Source organism: Hippocampus bargibanti, unplaced genomic scaffold, assembly GCF_051943395.1.
Source record: "Hippocampus bargibanti isolate YZ-2025 unplaced genomic scaffold, ASM5194339v1 Contig00117, whole genome shotgun sequence".
NCBI classification, from domain to species: domain Eukaryota; kingdom Metazoa; phylum Chordata; class Actinopteri; order Syngnathiformes; family Syngnathidae; genus Hippocampus; species Hippocampus bargibanti.
This window is the reverse complement of record NW_028297097.1, coordinates 97,342-115,557: the sequence shown is the minus strand read 5'-3', so window position 1 is coordinate 115,557 and position 18,216 is coordinate 97,342. Positions and strand designations below refer to the sequence as shown.

General features: G+C 42.7%; 1 non-coding gene and 3 pseudogenes across 1 annotated transcript; all 4 read right to left on the bottom strand.

Annotated features, from left to right (window-relative positions):
* Positions 1-8,033: 8,033 nt before the first annotated feature.
* Positions 8,034-8,152, bottom strand: LOC148881190 (5S ribosomal RNA; annotated as a pseudogene).
* Positions 8,153-9,281: 1,129 nt separating this feature from the next.
* On the bottom strand, positions 9,282-9,390 carry LOC148881189 (5S ribosomal RNA; annotated as a pseudogene).
* A 1,136-nt stretch (positions 9,391-10,526) lies between these two features.
* Positions 10,527-10,645, bottom strand: LOC148881188 (5S ribosomal RNA). The gene has a single exon (XR_016114137.1). It is a non-coding gene; the product is annotated as a 5S ribosomal RNA (ribosomal RNA).
* Positions 10,646-12,870: 2,225 nt separating this feature from the next.
* On the bottom strand, positions 12,871-12,978 carry LOC148881187 (5S ribosomal RNA; annotated as a pseudogene).
* Positions 12,979-18,216: the final 5,238 nt, after the last annotated feature.

Here is an 18,216-nt window from a genome sequence, read left to right as displayed (position 1 = left end):
AGAGGTAAGTGAGAGATCGGTGATGGCAGACCTGACGGCATGGAGGTAGTAATGGTGGCTTTCAGAATACTCCGACGGCGACTGTATAGCGCGATCGATAGATATAGTCAGAAGGCACAATCAAGGGAATGACAATCAGCGGTGAGGACCCAGGTGCATGATGAAAGGAGGGGCCGTCTCCAGGGAGCAGCGGAGGAGGTGACAGGAGGGGCGGGGCGCGCCCAGGACGGCGACGAGATGTGACACAAGTATACCTAACCCTAACAAGTAACCCCATAAAGTAACACTAACCCTAACAAGTAACCCCAGCAAGTAACCCTAAACCTAACAAGTAACCCTAACAAGTAACCCCAGCAAGTAACCACAGAAAGTAACCTTAACCATGACAAGTAACCCTAACAAGTAACCGTAAACCTAACAATTAACCCTAAAAGGTAACCCAAGAAAGTTACCTTAACCCTAACAAGTAACCCAAACAAGTAAACCCAGAAAGTAACCCTAGCCCTAACAAGCAACCCTAACAAGTAAACACAGACAAGTAACCTTAACCCTGACAAGTAAACCTAACCCTAACAAGTAATCCCAGAAAGTAACCTTAACCCTAACAAGTAACCCTAACAAGTAACCCCAGAATGTAACCGTAGCCCTAACAAGTAACCCTGACAAGTAAACACAGAAAGTAACCTTAACCCTGACAAGTAACCCAGAACGTAACCCTAGCCATAACAAGTAACCCTAACAAGTAAACACAGAAAGTAACCTTAATCCTGACAAGTAACCCTAAGCCTAACAAGTAACCCGAACAAGTAACCCCAGCAAGTAACCTGAACCCTGACAAGTAACCCTAACCCTAACAAGTAACCCTCACCCTAACAAGTGACCCTAACCCTAAGAAATAATCCTAACAAGTAAACCCAGAAAGTAACCCTCACCCTAACAAGTAACCCTCACCCTAACAAGCAACCCTAACACTAACAAGTAACCCTAGCCCAAACAAGTAACCCCAGCAAGTAACCCTAACCCTAACAAGTAACCCTAACAAGTAGCCCTAACCATGACAAGTCACCCTAACAAGTAACCCCAGCAAGTAACCCCAGCAAGTAGCCCTACACCTGAGAAGTAACCCTAACAAGTAACCTTAACAAGTAATCCCAGAAAGTATTCCTAACAAGTAACTCTAACCCTAACAAGTAACCCCAGAAAGTAACACTAACCCTAACAAGTAACCACAGCAGTAACCCTAACCCTGAAAAGTAACTCTAACAAGTAACGCTAACCCTAACAAGTAACCCTAAAAAGTAACCCCAGAAAGTAACCCTAGCCCTAACAAGTAACCCTAACAAGTAAACACAGAAAGTAACCTTAACCCTGACAAGTAACCCTAACCCTAACAAGTAACCCTAACCCTAACAAGTAACCCTAAAAGTAATCCCAGAAAGTAACCTTAACCCTAACAAGTAACCCCAGAAAGTAACCTTAACCCTAACAAGTGACCATGACCCTGACAAGCAACCGTAACAAGTAACCCCAGAAATTAACCTTAACTGTAACAAGTAACCCTAACAAGTAAACCCAGAAAATAACCCTAACCCTAACAAGTAACCCTAACAAGTAAACCACGAAAGTAACCTTAACCCTGACAAGTAACCCTAACAAGTAACCCTAACCCTAACAAGTAACCCCAGCAAGTAAGCCTAACCCTAAGAAGTAAGCCTAACCCTAACAAGTAACCCTAACAAGTAATCCCAGCAAGTAACCTTAACCCTGACAAGTAAGCCTAACCCTAACATGTAACCCTAAAAATTAACCCTAAAAAGTAACCACAGAAAGTAACCCTAACCCTGACAAATTACTCTAATCTTAACAAGTAACTCTAACTCTAACAAGTAACCCTCACCCTAACAAGTGACCCTAACCCTAAGAAATAACCCTAACAAGTAACCCCAGAAAGTAACCCTAACAAGTAGGAGTCATTTGAAGCGATTTTACAAATGATGGACACAACTTGTCGGGTGGCATCGGTTGTCATTTAAATGAAAAATTTAAAAAGTTGATTCTAACCTTTGACCAGGAGCTCATGGAGGACGGGGTGACCTGGCCAGAGGATGGGGTGCCTGCGATGATCAGGGGGACCCCGGCTGAAGAATTCTGGACCAGTTGAAGCTTGTGGAAAAGTTGCTGAGGGACAGCGAGGAGAATATATCATCATATATATCATAGAATATGACAGTACACTGTCAAGTGTCCCTGACAAGTGACCCGAACAAGTAACCCTAACAAATATCTCTAACAAGTTACCCGAACAAGTAACCCCAGAAAGTAACCTTAACCCTGACAAGTAACCCTAACCCTTACAAGTAATCCTAACAAGTAACCCTAACCCTAACAAGTAACCATAACAACTAATCCCAGAAAGTAACCCTTAACCTAACAAGTAACCCTAACAAGTAAACCCAGAAAGTAACCTAAACGCTGACAAGTAACCTTAATCCTAACAACTAACCCTAACCATGAGAAGTAACCCTAACAAGTAACCCGAGAAAGTAACCCTAACCCTAATAAATAACCCTAACCCTAACAACTAACACTAACCCTGACAAGTAATCCTAACAAATAACCCAAAAAGTAACCCTAACCCTAACAAGTAACCCTAACAATTGACTCCAGGAAATAAACCTTACTGTGACAAGTAACCCTAACCCTAACCCTAAACAAGTAACCCTAGAAAGTAACCCTAACCCTGACAAGTAACCCTAACAAGTAACCCTAGAAAGTAACCCTAACCCTGACAAGTAACCCTAATGAGTGACCCCAGGAAGTAACCCTAACCGTGACAAGTAACCCTAACCCTAACAACTAACCCTAACAAGTAACCCCAGCAATTATCCCTAACGGGTTGAGGGGTGCGTGGTGGAAGCGCCTCTTCATTCTGACCTGACCACACGGTTGAGTTTTCACGGGTGAGTGCCGCTAGCATGCTGCTATGTTGGGTGAATGAATGTGGAATCCTTTGTGGCCAGAAGGATTTGTATGTGCGTAATCCACGTATTGTGAAGGGCTTGTGACGCTGGATCTGGATATCACCTGGTTCTGATTCCAGCTTGATTCTGGTTTTAGATCGGGTGGTTCGACCAAGAGGGTCTCCAATCCTGGGCCCAAGTGTAGATAGTCTACACGCGACTGATCGATGCTAATACTGTTCGAAATATGTCTGGTTTGCCGCGCCCTGGGTATCATACTGAAAGACCAGAATAATTCTAATTATAATATTCACAAGGGGTGGATCTTTGGAATTCACTGGGCGCGAGGGCCGGAAGTGAAATGGGAAATTGAGAGATTTTTTAACTTCACTCCGGAGGTTTATTGTTTTAAATAGCTGTAGCTATAATGGTTGTCGACAAGAGACAACAGCTCCTAGCTTTTGGTGGGCTTCTGCTTGTACCCACAAGAGACGAGGGGTCGTTCCCTCGGTGAGACCTGCTTGTTGACTGATGATATTGTGGATTACCATAATTTCAACTCAATTCACCAACACTAGCACATGGTCAACAATGCTAGCCATTGCTATGGGGTTTCCCAAGGAGTTTCATTGTGCAGGGGGCAGAGGGTGGTCGACTGGAGGAGGGGGGCGTTAAGGGGAGCAGTCTTTGTGTGTGTTCTTGTCTTCCCTTTTCGTGTTTTGTCTTTCGTCTTTTTGTGCATGCATTGTGTGTTTTTATGTATTGTTGTGTATGTACGCGCGTTGTCTAAACTTTGCTAAGAAAAAAAAAGAGGGGGTGGGTGGTCTTGGGTGGTCTGCCCGCAAGGAATGCGGACAGACCACCTCCTCCCATCCTCCTTCTTTCTCTACCCGTAAGAGAGGGGTAGGGGTTGAATTAACAGCCACATTCTGAGATCGGCAAATTGATTCATTCGCGAATAAGTTAATAAACGAAAATAAAATTAATAAAGGGCTGCGTTATCCTGCCGAATTTGATTCTGCCGCGAGGCCTCTCTTCTCTACAGAACCGAGACTGCCTTGTCATCACAAGAGAACTCGACCGGGTGCCATGGAGTGGGATGTCCTGTCTCATCGGGAGACCTGTCCAACCATGCAGTGAGGAGACTTTCGTCTCTGCTCGACGTCCTCATGAATGACATAACACTGTTTCTTCTTTCCATAGCTTTTTGACGAATGTCGTTTACTTGAAATTAAATAATTAATTAGACTGAGTGAGCAAATAAATAATAATAAAGTCATGTCATTCGCTAGTTACAATAGTCAAATCTTCATGGCATCCTAGATGGTGATCACCAGGATGACGAGTAGGAACAAAATTGTTTGTAGCATTTGTCGCAAGCAGGCCCCAGGGTGTGGTACGGATGAGCTGGTGAATGGGAAATGGCGTGTGATCTGTCGGCTCCAGTGATGTGCATCGGGAATCTTCTTGATGAACGGTGTGGTGTCCTCGCGAGTCCTGGCGAAAGTGCAGGATAACCTGTCAAGATTGCGAATTATTATCATTATTATTATGAATTGGTTGCAGTGCACATTGAAATAATTGACTGCAGTGCACATTGAAGTAATTGACTGCAGTGCACATTAAAGGAATTTCTCACCGGTAAGAATGAAATTGGGAAATGAGTTGAGTGGGCACCGATGTCAGCCAGAGATTCAGGCGAAATCAGATATATTGTGTAGGGCTTCCACGCTAACCAGCTTCTTTCAGAATTGAGAGAAGGAGATCCTTCAGAAGGGGAGGACTCCTGCGGAATCCGTGCCAGGGTGGCTGCAGATGAAGGTGGGTTGCGCAAATGGATGTCCTACGCAGAAGCGAAACTGACTGACAACTGGTACCCTCCAACTGAATGACAAAAGGCGAGTACGAGATGACCATTTACACAGATCGCCATAATGTTGACGACCATGTCAACTTGTGCAAATTGTAGAAGGCTGTCCTCCACCCATACAACTTGGCGACATGCAAATGTCCACCAAAAACACATTTTTGCAGAGATGATTTGCTGGGTGCCAGCAGAGGAGTAACAGCACGAGAAGCTGTGCTCAATGTACAAAATTTTCGTGGTACACCCTACATGAATTGGTTCGCATGCAAACTTTGGCCTCCAAAATTTTTGACCAATGATTAACAGTTTTATGCAAATTGATGATATGTGCAATGTCAAAGACGGATCGTGTTCCGCGCAAACACGTTCCCAATTGGCAAATTGAGACTTTTCATCTCTCAACAGGGGGGAGTGACAATAGATCATCATTGCGAAAATTTTCAATTTTGGTGGTGAGTGATGTTGGCTGCTACGTCATTCCCCAAGAAAGTGGTGCCCTCCAGAAATGCAGACTCACTGACCAACAACATATACTAACCAACTAACATCTAACAATAACAATGTCTGCCATTTCTGTGAGAGAATGCATTGCAGAGCCTAAACGATGAGACAGATTTTGATAGGGAAAGAAACGGCAAGAAAGTGTGATGTCCAGAATGAAACCATCCTTTCGACATGTGACCTGGCACAAGTCTTCTTTTGTTCTCCATAAGACGGAGCTGCGGTTTGAAGAAGACGACGTGGGCCACGCCAAAGTGGGATGGACCGGTTGCGGAGCTGCTAGCCGTCTTAGCAGCTACACGCTTCGCCAGGACTCGCGAGGACACCACACCGTTCATCAAGAAGATTCCCGATGCACATCACTGGAGCCGACAGATCACACGCCATTTCCCATTCACCAGCTCATCCGTACCACACCCTGGGGCCTGCTTGCGACAAATGCTACAAACAATTTTGTTCCTACTCGTCATCCTGGTGATCACCATCTAGGATGCCATGAAGATTTGACTATTGTAGCTAGCGAATGACATGACTTTGATTTGAGAATGTTTCCATTGTGATTTTCTTTTTTTCTTTTTTTCTTTCTGTTTACCTCGATCGATGTTAAAAATGTTCGTCAGGGGGGAGATGTTGGGGTAATTCGCCATACAAACATCTCAAACATCGCTCCGTAATCTTTGTTTACATTTTGAACTTCCTCATACGTCATATCCTGCCTTCCTTTACATTATGTCGCATTTTCATTACGTCACATCCTGTCGCCTCATTACTATGCGCCGCATAAATACTCCTGCAGCCCGTTGTTCGTCCATAACTCTCTCTCTCTCTCTCTCTCTCTCTCTCTCTCTCTCTCTCTCTCTCTCTCCATGCTGCCTCCGCGGCCGACACCGTGATGCTCCGCGCTCTCCCAAATTAAATCAACTTTCTGTTCAAAACCTGACTCCCTGATGATTGAACCATCGATCTCCATCAACACCTGTCAAAGCAATGAACCAAGGGCGAACGATAAAAATAATCCAACAGTAACCCTGACCCTAAAAAGTAACCCTAACAAGTAACCCCAGCAAGTAACCGAAACCCTAACAAATAACCTCAGAAAGTAACCGTAACCCTGACAAGTAACCCTAACAAGTAACCATAACCCTAACAAGTAACCCTAACAAGTAAACCCAGAAAGTAACCCTAACCCTAACAAGTAACCCTAACAAGTATACCCAGAAAGTAACCTTAACCCATACAGGAGTGGTCCATCGATGAAAATGTTTCTTCAGCCATCACCTGTACTTCTTTAAAGGTGTCGGACGTCTCATCGTCTCGTTTCTCATCGAAGAGGCTTCGTCAGCTAAATAAAATTTGCTAGTAGTTTTGGCCCCATATGTATATCCCTAAGGTCCAGAGGTGGCGGTGCCAGACCTCTGCTATGATAGGTCACTGCTCTCAGGTTGGGGAGAGCAGAGGACTATACCCTGAGGCTACACTGATTACATTATGACGTGATTACTTGACTGAACTTTACATATATTAAATTCCGGGAAAAACAATTACAAACAAATTCACAGTTGTGCTTTGGGCTCACCAGTTTAACCCATAGTGGACAATCTGGCCATGAAAAAAATGGAGAAACAGGCTCTCATATCCTTCCCGGGTACAAAAGCGAGGCACTGGTTTAGATATGTGGAGGACACTTTCGTCATAATTAAAAAAGAAGAAATTCAATCCTTCACAAATCACCTGCACTCGGTAGATATCAATATTAAATATACTCGCGAAGACATTAAAGAGACCCAACTCGCCTTTTTGGAGTGTAAAGTAATTATAAAAGAGGACAGAGCGCTAAAAGAAGAAATCTTTAGGAAGGCCACACACACTGACCAATACTTACTTTTTTAATCAAACAATGAGTTATCAGAACCCTCCAGCATAGGGCTAATACCAACCAGCGTCGAAAGTAGAGAAAAGGAGTCAAAACATGTCAGGAGAGCACTCGCAAACTGTGGTTGCCCTCAGTGATCATTTAACAAATGTCAAAAGAAAAGGATAGGGAATTAAACCCAAAATTCTGAAGATACTAAAAGGAGAGGAGTAGCATTACCTTACATTGCAGGGCTTTCTGAAAAACTAGATTCCTTTGGCAACACAAAATTCCTACTTATTTCAAACCGATAAACACTTGAAGGCAAAAATGAGTGCATCCAAAAGATAGGCTGTCAAATGAAAAACAAAGTAATGTAGTTTATTCAATACATTGGAAAAATGAAAATTATAAAGAGCAAAACATTGGGGAGAATAAACGAATTCTCCAAAAAAATACTTTATCAAAACCGCTGGGATAATACTACTCGGCCTCAATCTGCAGTACATATGCACCTCAAAGCTAGCCACCGCTCATTTGACGACAATGAGGTTAAAATTGTAGCGAAAGGAAAATAGATGGTTTGAAAGGGGAGGAAAAGAAGCTGTCCAGCACGCAGAAGCCCAGTTCTGCTTCGCGTACGAGTACTGTCATGACGGTCCCCCATGCGGACAGCTCCCTCTGCCGGAAAGCCATATCGTTACACGCAGCAACTCAAGAGTAAAATCAACGTGTGGGAAGCCGTTTAAAATCGCGTCGGGGGTGATCGTGAAATGAAAAGTGAAATCGGATCGCGAACGGGAGAGACCATTTACCGGCCCACAGTGTTTGGGGTGGCTGCAAAAAAGAAAAAAGCTTACAGCACCTGATATTCCCAGGCGGTCTCCCATCCAAGTACTAACCAGGCCCGACGCTGCTTAGCTTCCCAGATCAGACAAGACTGGGCGTTCTCAGGGTAGCATGGCCGTAAGCAAGGCAATGTCCCAGAAAATCCCTCTTTATAGTGTTGCAGGGAGAGCGTCTTTCTTTGCTCAAGGTGTTCGTTCTTGTCGGGAGATGGTTATTTGGTTTTCCAAATACAGGCTTGAATCGATGAAAGTGTTATTTGTGTCGTGTTGTCAAATAAGGCGCATTTGAGTCCAGCTGATGCGTTAACGTGGGTAACTTTTCTTTGACTTCCAATGCAATCCGTTTCGTCCATTCATTCCGGGTAGAGTGAACGTTGGCGCGAATGGTTGCCTCTGTTCACTCGCACAAAAAAACGTTCTTATCCCGTGACTGTAAAGTGGCCTTTAGCGCTTTGAAAGACGCTTAAAATATTATGTGGTGAAATGGTTGATCACGAGATCAGTGTCGCTGTGTGATTACGTCAGCAGAGGGCGTCAAGGACCAGACGGAGAGTGATCATAATAAATGTCAAAAGAAAAGGATAGGGAATTAAACCGAAAATTCTGAAGATACTAAAAGGAGAGGAGTAGCATTACCTTACATTGCAGAGCATTCTGAAAAACTACAGAGTCCTTTGGCAACACAAAATTCCTACTTATTTCAAACCGATAAACACTTGAAGGCAAAAATGAGTGCATCCAAAAGATAGGCTGTCAAATGAAAAACAAAGTAATGTAGTTTATTCAATACAATGGAAAAATGAAAATTATAAAGAGCAAAACATTGGGGAGACTAAACAAATTCTCAAAAAAAATACTTTATCAACACCGCTGGGATAATACTACTGGGCCTCAATCTGCAGTACATATGCACCTCAAAGCTATCTACCGCTCATTTGACGACAATGAGGTTAAAATTGTAGCGAAAGGAAAATAGATGGTTTGAAAGGGGAGTAAAAGAAGCTGTCCGGAACGCAGAAGCCCAGTTCTGCTTCGCGTACGAGTACTGTCATGACGGTCCCCCATGCGGACAGCTCCCTCTGCCGGAAAGCTATATTGTTACACGCAGCGACTCAAGAGTAAAATCAACATGTGGGAAGCCGTTTAAAATCGCGTCGGGGGTGAACGTGAAATGTAAAGTGAAATCGGATCGCGGACGGCAGAGACCATTTCTCGGCCCACAGTGTTTGGGGTGGCTGCAAAAAAAAAAAAAAAGCTTACAGCACCTGATATTCCCAGGCGGTCTCCCATCCAAGTACTAACCAGGCCCAACCGTGCTTAGCTTCCAAGATCGGGCGTTCTCAGGGTAGTATGGCCATAAGCGAGGGAATGTGCCAGAAAATCCCTTTTTTGTTGCAGGGAGAGCGTCTTTCTTTGCTCATGGTGTTCGTTCTTGTCGGATGATGGTTATTTGGTTTTCCAAATACAGGCTTGAATCGATCAAGGAGTTATTTGTGTCGTGTTGTAAAATCAGGCGCATGTGAGTCCAGCTGATGCGTTAACGTGGGTAACTTTTCTTTGACTTCCAATGCAATCCGTTTCATGCATTCATTCCGGGTAGAGTGAACGCTGGCGCGAATCATTACCTCTGTTCGCTCGCACAAAAAAACGTTCTTATCCCGTGACTGTAAAGTGGCCTTTAGAGCTTTGATAGGAGCTTAAAATGTTATGTATAACTATGAATATTATGTGGTGAAATGGTTGATCACGAGATCAGTGTCGCTGTGTGATTACGTCCGCAGAGGGCGTAAAGGACCAGACGGAGAGTAATCATAATACATGTCAAAAGAAAAGGATAGGGAACTAAACCCAAAATTCTGAAGATACTAAAAGGAGAGAAGTAGCATTACCTTACATTGCAGGGCTTTCTGAAAAACTACAGAGTCCTTTGGCAACACAAAATTCCTACATATTTCAAACCGATAAACACTTGAAGGCAAAAATGAGTACATCCAAAAGATAGGCTGTCAAATGAAAAACAAAGTAATGTAGTTTATTCAATACATTGGAAAAATGAAAATTATAAAGAGCAAAACATTGGGGAGTCTAAACAAATTCTCAAAAAAAAAAAATACTTTATCAACACCGCTGGGGTAATACTACTGGGCCTCAATCTGCAGTACATATGCACCTCAAAGCTAGCTCATTTGACGACAATGAGGTTAAAATTGTAGCGAAAGGAAAATAGAGGGTTTGAAAGGGGAGTAAAAGAAGCTGTCCAGCACGCAGAAGCCCAGTTCTGCTTCGCGTCCGAGTACTGTCATGATGGTCCCCCATGTGGGTAGCTCCCTCTGCCGGAAAGCCATATCGTTACACGCAGCGACTCAAGAGTAAAATCAACGTGTGGGAAGCCGTTTAAAATCGCGTCGGGGGTGATCATGAAATGAAAAGTGGAATCGGATCGCGAACGGGAGAGACCATTTCTCGGCCCACAGAGTTTGGGGTGGCTGCAAAAAAACAGCTTACAGCACCTGGTATTCCCAGGCAGTCTCCCACCCAAGTACTAACCTGGCCCAACCCAGCTTAGCTTCCAAGATCGGAAGAGATCGGGCGTTCTCAGGGTAGTATGGCCGTAAGCAAGGGAATGTGCCAGACAATCCCTCTTTATAGTGTTGCAGGGAGAGCGTCTTTCTTTGCTCATGGTGTTCGTTCTTGTCGGATGATGGTTATTTGGTTTTCCAAATACAGGCTTGAATCGATGAAGGTGTTTTTTGTGTCGTGTTGTCAAATAAGGCGCATGTGAGTCCAGCTGATGCGGTAATAATAATAATAATAATAATACATTTAATTTACAAGCGCCTTTCTGAACACTCAAGGACACTTTACAACAAAGACAACACACAAAACAGTAAAATCATGCATAAAGCAATAAATAATAAAACAGCATAATAAATTAGACCATGTAAGCAAGTTTAAAGAGGTGGGTTTTCAGGTGAGATTTGAAAGTAGGAAGGGAGTCAATGTTGCGGATGTTGGGTGGAAGTGAGTTCCAGAGTTTAGGAGCGGAGCGGCTGAAAGCTCTGCACCCCATCGTTGTGAGACGGGCAGAGGGCGTGTAGAGGTGGAGGGAGGAAGAGGATCTGAGGGCCCGAGTAGGAACGGAGATTTGAATTAGGTCAGACAGATAGGGGGGGGCAAGGTTATGGATGGCTTTAAATGTAAACAGAAGTATCTTGAATTCAATACGGAGTTTAACAGGGAGCCAGTGGAGCTGTTGGAGGACAGGAGTGATGTGGTGAAATGAGAGGGGTTTTGTGATGATCCGGGCTGAGGAATTTTGGACTAGTTGGAGTTTATGGAGACAGGTAACGTGGGTAACTTTTCTTTGACTTCCAATGCAATCCGTTTCGTCCATTCAGTAAAGTGAACGCTGGCGCGAATGGTTGCCTCTGTTCACTCGCACAAAAAAACGTTCTTATCCCGTGACTGTAAAGTGGCCTTTAGAGCTTTGAAAGGCGCTTAAAATGTTATGTATAACTATGAATATTATGTGGTGAAACGGTTGATCACGAGATCAGTGTCGCTGTGTGATTACGTCAGCGGAGGGCGTCAAGGACCAGACGGAGAGTAATCATAATAAATGTCAAAAGAAAAGGATAGGGAATTAAACCCACAATTCTGAAGATACTAAAAGGAGAGAAGTAGCATTACCTTACATTGCAGGGCTTTCTGAAAAACTACAGAGTTCTTTGGCAACAAAAAAATCCTACTTATTTCAAACCGATAAACACTTGAAGGCAAAAATGAGTGCATCCAAAAGATAGGCTGTCAAATGAAAAACAAAGTAATGTAGTTTATTCAATACATTGGAAAAATGAAAATTATAAAGAGCAAAACATTGGGGAGAATAAACAAATTCTCAAAAAAAAAAAATACTTTATCAACACCGCTGGGATAATACTACTGGGCCTCAATCTGCAGTACATATGCACCTCAAAGCTAGCCACCGCTCATTTGACGACAATGAGGTTAAAATTGTAGCGAAAGGAAAATAGATGGTTTGAAAGGGGAGTAAAAGAAGCTGTCCGGCACTGTCAGAGACATGACAGACAGACACCGTGGACAGAGACCCAGAACCAGAAAGATTGTCCCCACTGCCGGCAGGAGACGCAGTCATCAGATGACATACGTCTGAATTGTGCGCCCCTCTGCCAAGCTATTTATTGAGAGTATATGCAAATTACAGTGATATATTAGTAAAACACAGTTTTCTTGATTATAATGCCACGCCTCTGGGCGTTCTGAGCACCAACAGCTGCAAGCAGTAAAACATAAGACATTTTAATTGGTTGTCTTTTCCAAGAACTGATAAATTTGTAATCTGGCGCTTGTGCAGGATGTTTAAGCCGTAAATAACTTCGGTGGAAAAGGAGTATCTCAAGCCCTAAATTCTGTGCAAGGCCGGACCTTCTAGAATCTTGATGGAGACGACAGTTCACCTTGCCGTGTCTGTTTCACTCAGATTTACTGTGGCCATCTGCGCTTTGACTGTAGGCCCATTGTTTAGTTGGCCAGCAAAGCACGGCACTTTTAAACATGATAAATTATTATTCTCCATCAGGCACGCAGAAGCCCAGTTCTGCTTCGCGTACGAGTACTGTCATGACGGTCCCCCATGCGGACAGCTCCCTCTGCCGGAAAGCCATATCGTTACACGCAGCGACTCAAGAGTAAAATCAACGTGTGGGAAGCCGTTTAAAATCGCGTCGGGGGTGATCGTGAAATGAAAAGTGAAATCGGATCGCGAACGGGAGAGACCATTTACCGGCCCACAGTGTTTGGGGTGGCTGCAAAAAAAAAAAAAGCTTACAGCACCTGGTATTCCCAGGCGTCTCCCATCCAAGTACTAACCAGGCCCGACCCTGCTTAGCTTTCGAGATCGGGCGTTCTCAGGGTAGTATGGCCGTAAGCGAGGTAACGTGCCAGAAAATCCCTCTTTATAGTGTTGCAGGTAGAGCGTCTTTCTTTGCTCATAGTGTTCGTTCTTGTCGGATGATGGTTATTTGGTTTTCCAAATACAGGCTTGAATCGATGAAGGTGTTATTTGTGTCGTGTTGTTAAATAAGGCGCATGTGAGTCCAGCTGATGCGTTAACGTGGGTAACTTTCTTTGACTTCCAATGCAATCCGTTTCGTCCATTCATTCCGGGTAGAGTGAACGCTGGCGCGAATGGTTGCCTCTGTTCACTCGCACAAAAAAAAAAAAACGTTCTTATCCCATGACTGTAAAGTGGCCTTTAGAGCTTTGAAAGGCGCTTAAAATGTTATGTATAACTATGAATATTATGTGGTGAAATGGTTGATCACCAGATCAGTGACGCTATGTGATTACGTCCGCAGAGGGCGTCAAGGACCAGAGGGAGAGTAATCATAATAAATGTCAAAAGAAAAGGATAGGGAATTAAACCCAAAATTCTGAAGATACTAAAAGGAGAGGTGTAGCATTACCTTACATTGCAGGGCTTTCTGAAAAACTACAGAGTCCTTTGGCAACACAAAATTCCTACTTATTTCAAACCGATAAACACTTGAAGGCAAACATGAGTGCATCCAAAAGATAGGCTGTCAAATGAAAAACAAAGTAATGTAGTTTGTCCAATACATTGGAAAAATGAAAATTATAAAGAGCAAAACATTGGGGAGACGAAACACATTCTCAAAAAAAAAATACTTTATCAACACCGCTGGGATAATACTACTGGGCCTCAATCTGCAGTACATATGCACCTCAAAGCTAGCTACCGCTCATTTGACGACAATGAGGTTAAAATTGTACCGCAAGGAAAATAGATGGTGAAGAAAATAAATACATTTAGTTAGCCATTTTTTAACTATGTATGATGAACATTAAAATAGTGAGTTAATCAGTATAAATGATGCTTTGTTTTCAGTGGATGGGTGAAGGCACAGATGTGGAAAGGTTGCATGTTTGAAGTTGTGGTTGTTTAGATACGAGGGGGTTAAGGGGTCGGCTGTTCTGCAATAAAGGAAGTAATAAATTTACTTAGCCATGTTAGGCACTGGGTAGGATAAGCGGTAAAACATTTGAGTTATTCAGCATTGATAGTGCTTTGCTTTCAACAGGAGTATGTGCAGGCGGGCATGGAAGGTTTGCATGTTTGTTTGTGGAGTTGTGTCTGTTCAGGAACCAGGATGTCAAGGGGTCAGCAGGTCCTCATCACCCAAGGAAAGATAAAAGAGCAACTCGAGACGTCTCCACGCTGATTCGTATCACCAAAAGGAGAGGAAAACTTACGACCTGACCAAGGCTGAAGGAAGGAGGTGAAGGGATACAACATAAACCAACGCTATCTTGGCAAAGGCAACTGGAGCCGTCTCCACAACACCCCACCAAAAGGATGACGACATCAGAGGAGAGGGATCCAATCAACTGCTGATTTCTTTGTTTGAGCCAAATTTGAATATGCATGTGGGACACCTTTAAATCTGGGCTGCTCAGTTTCAGTTTTTGTCTTTCGTCTCTCTTACTGATTTGGGGCACATGAATATTTTCTGTGTCAGGGAGCTGAGACCCAGAATTCTGCATTAGATCAATTTGTTAGGAATAAATCATCTGTGAGTAACTTGCCGGCTTCTTTGGTGATTTCTCTCACAACGAACATGCCAATTGTTAGGTTACAACGTTGCGCAATAAGGTAAATATTTAATTCCGTTCATAATATTTACAATTTTAAAGATAACCGTAAAATGCTAATATTAGCCTGTTATATTTTAACCTAAACATTTATGGTGACCCCGTCGCGTTGAGAAGATCACCTGTGTATCAGAAGTGTCTTTGTCGATTGGGGTTTGCAAGTTACGGCTGATCAACGCAAGGAGCGTTGCTCGAGTTCAAAAAGAATGTTTGAGTCGAGGAAGAGTCCTCTTGGTACACACAGAAGTGCGGTTCAATACTAGTTAAAACCGTGGATGACAAGGAAATTTCAGGAACATCACTTGGATTTATCGCTCCTCTAAGGGATCCCACAAACAAAAAGGTAAGCAGAATACCCGTTAACAATCAAAATTCTGCCATTGAACACTGCAAATCAAAGAGGAGTGTTGGGTCCGATTGATCGATCCTTGAAAGTTTATGTTTTGTGTAATAAGTGTGCAAAATAGTTCAGTGAACTATTGTTCCGCAGGGGCGGGCCTAATGTATTGACGAATACTTACAAATAAAACGAGTTTTGAGATCCTCTGGGAAAAGCTTCCCTAAATTATATCGGTCGTAAACGAAGAATCTTCTTTGTGATATGTTACCAAAGACTCACAGTAAATCATTAATTCGAAAAAGTAATTTGGCCTAGGGTTTTGTGTGTGGGCAGGCGTGCGGCGAATGTGTGTTTGGGTGTTTTTTGGTAAGTGCTCGTGTGGGTGTAAACGTTTGCACTTGGGTGTGTGCGTTTGTGTGTGTGTGAAAGAATGACAATGGATGCATCCAGAGTGATTGATAAGATGAATGAAATGAGTGAGTGGAGAGAAATTGTGGAATTTTACAAAGAAACACAAATTATGAGTGGGGTGAATATAAAAAATGTCAAAAAGGAGACAGAACGACACTGTTTAAGAAATTGGAAGATGATCCCTTATTTGTTGGATTACAAGGTAATTGGACATTGAAAGTTTTAGAACAACAATTGCAGATAAAAGAATTGGAATTGGGCAAGGAAAAACTGGAATTAGATAGAAAAAGGTTGCAGGATGGCTGTTGGGTAAAATTCATTTATCTTCGTCTGGTTCGGACTTCGTCGAGTTTCTTGATGAAATGCCAGTTGAGTCGATAGTTGGGACACAGAAAAAACTACTTTATTCAGTAACAATCGTGAGAAACATCTCTAGTTGGAGCTGGAAAAAAGAAGAACCCCCGTCTGCCTCTTCAGTCTTAGTTTAAAGAATACCGCGACAGTCTGTTGACCAATCAGTTGCGGACAAGTCGATCTTCCGCCCAATCGGCTACGAACAACTTAGTGTTGGGAGGGCCTTAGACTGAATTTGCCTGTTGCAACAACTATTTAACTAATATGCTTGATAATGCTATGTAAACTAAATTAAACATGCAATAACATAATATGTTTACTAATCTAAGCATGAAATAACGTAATATGTATACTAATGTGCATAAGCACTCTATCATTCCCTCCTTTTGCACATTTAAACATCAGTTCATACATTTCTAAAACAGTTTTCATGCATGCACGTCATACTAACTGCACAGGGAAGCATTCTTTATTTTTACTTTACTCATCTAATCGAATCTAATTTATCTAACATTATCTAATATTATCTAACCTAATCTAACTAACACCATGGAGAAGGCGAAATACCTCTATCACAACTTTGCTGCTGTGATATATAACCTCTCCATTTGTGAGGGTTTTTAAATTTTAATGAGGAAAACTCCTTCTCGGCTCTCCGTTTCTTTTTTTGCTTTTGTTTGTTGGAGCAACCACACTCTGGCCATGGTGTACTATTCCTAGCTACAACACAGGGTCCCCTTCACGCATTTGTTGATACAAAACCTTTGCGTAATTCACCTGAGAATTAGTTATCATATTCATTAGCATTGCTCTTAAGCATGGAATAATACAACCAATGACTAAGAAAATAAGTACAATCACAGTTGCGAAAGGGATAAACACTCTGACCAAAGTCCGATACGAAGGGCCCCCAAAGAGCCCGTAAAAGATCCACGGGTGATCAGTCAGTCGATCTTTGGCCATGGCGTCTCTGAGATCCCTGATAACAGACAAAGCATCAGTCATGTTTATGGAATTCGCTTCTTCGGGTATGTACGTACAACAAGTGTCCCCCACCATAGCACAGACGCCCTCTTGTGGGGCTGTCAAAAGGTCCAAAACCATTCTATTTTGCAGCACCATTTGTCTAATTGCTGCAATTTCAGTGTTTTGCATTTCATCTACTTCCAAACTGGCATTTACAAACACTTGAAACCTGTAGTCAATTGTTTCAATTCGTAGCATGATTTTAGCCACTCCAATTTGTGGAAAAAGAGCTAACATTACCTTACTTCCCGTGCTATGGTGTTTGAATTGTTCTGGAACATCAGTTCCCCAGATCGAATCATGGGGCTTAAACGACACTCTTCTTTTCACATGATGGTGCGCTGGACGACTGGTAATGATGAGAGTATTGTCAGTTACAGTAACAGGTGCGTGCATACCATAGGCCAGGGGTGGGCAAACTTTTTGACTCGCGGGCCGCATTGGGTTCTAAAATTTGACAGAGGGGCCGGGCCAGGAGCATTTGGAGGGAGTGTTTGGGCCGGAAATACTCCGAACAAGTTATGTCCATAATTTATAAAATCACTTCAAATGACTTCGACTGAGCGTATTTTACAAAGATTCCACAGCATATAGCTATAGTTTACGTTTTAAGACTTGCGCTGAATATATGAAGTCTTGTTTTCGAGTTGATGACGATCCCCATGTGACGTCACGTTTGGACCGCCCTGACCGAGAAAGAGACATACAATGCATTTTGGGTACTTTGTTTAGTCTGAAAACTTCGTGTTAATCCGTGTTGATGGCGAAATTAGAAGGAAAACACATAAATAACGCCATGGTGAATCGTTGTGTGTTGCACCAAGACAACTATTTGATATTCGCTGACACAAATTCCCAGCTGACAAATCAGCCCATTTCCAACGGAGCTTGGGCGCAATCTTCTGCTTTTTCTGGGTGCTCCATTGCTGTCATTGACGGCTCGAATTGATATGGGAGGACTCCTAGAATCAATTGCAAACATTTATGCTTTCCTCTTCAGAAGAACAAGAACAAGAAAACATCTTCTCCAAATCTGAAGCCATTGTTTTGATTCTCGAGCAACCTTCTGAAACTGGCCATTTCCGGATTCATTTTGAAGTCATTTTTATTGGTGTTTTTCATTTAACTAAAAATATCAGCCTGCCTGATTTGGGTATTTTAGATGCTATAAAACGTTTTTCTGATGTCAGTGGGAAACAAAAACAAAAAATGGTGCCGGTTGTCCTTTAAATGTAGTATGTACAAACCTCATAGCACAGTAAAAACACTACAACCCAATTTATTAACTGTCTTTCAAATGTGAAAAATATCCCTGAGTTAATAAATTTGTCTCAAGGAATATGCAAGATATGGCATTTACAAAC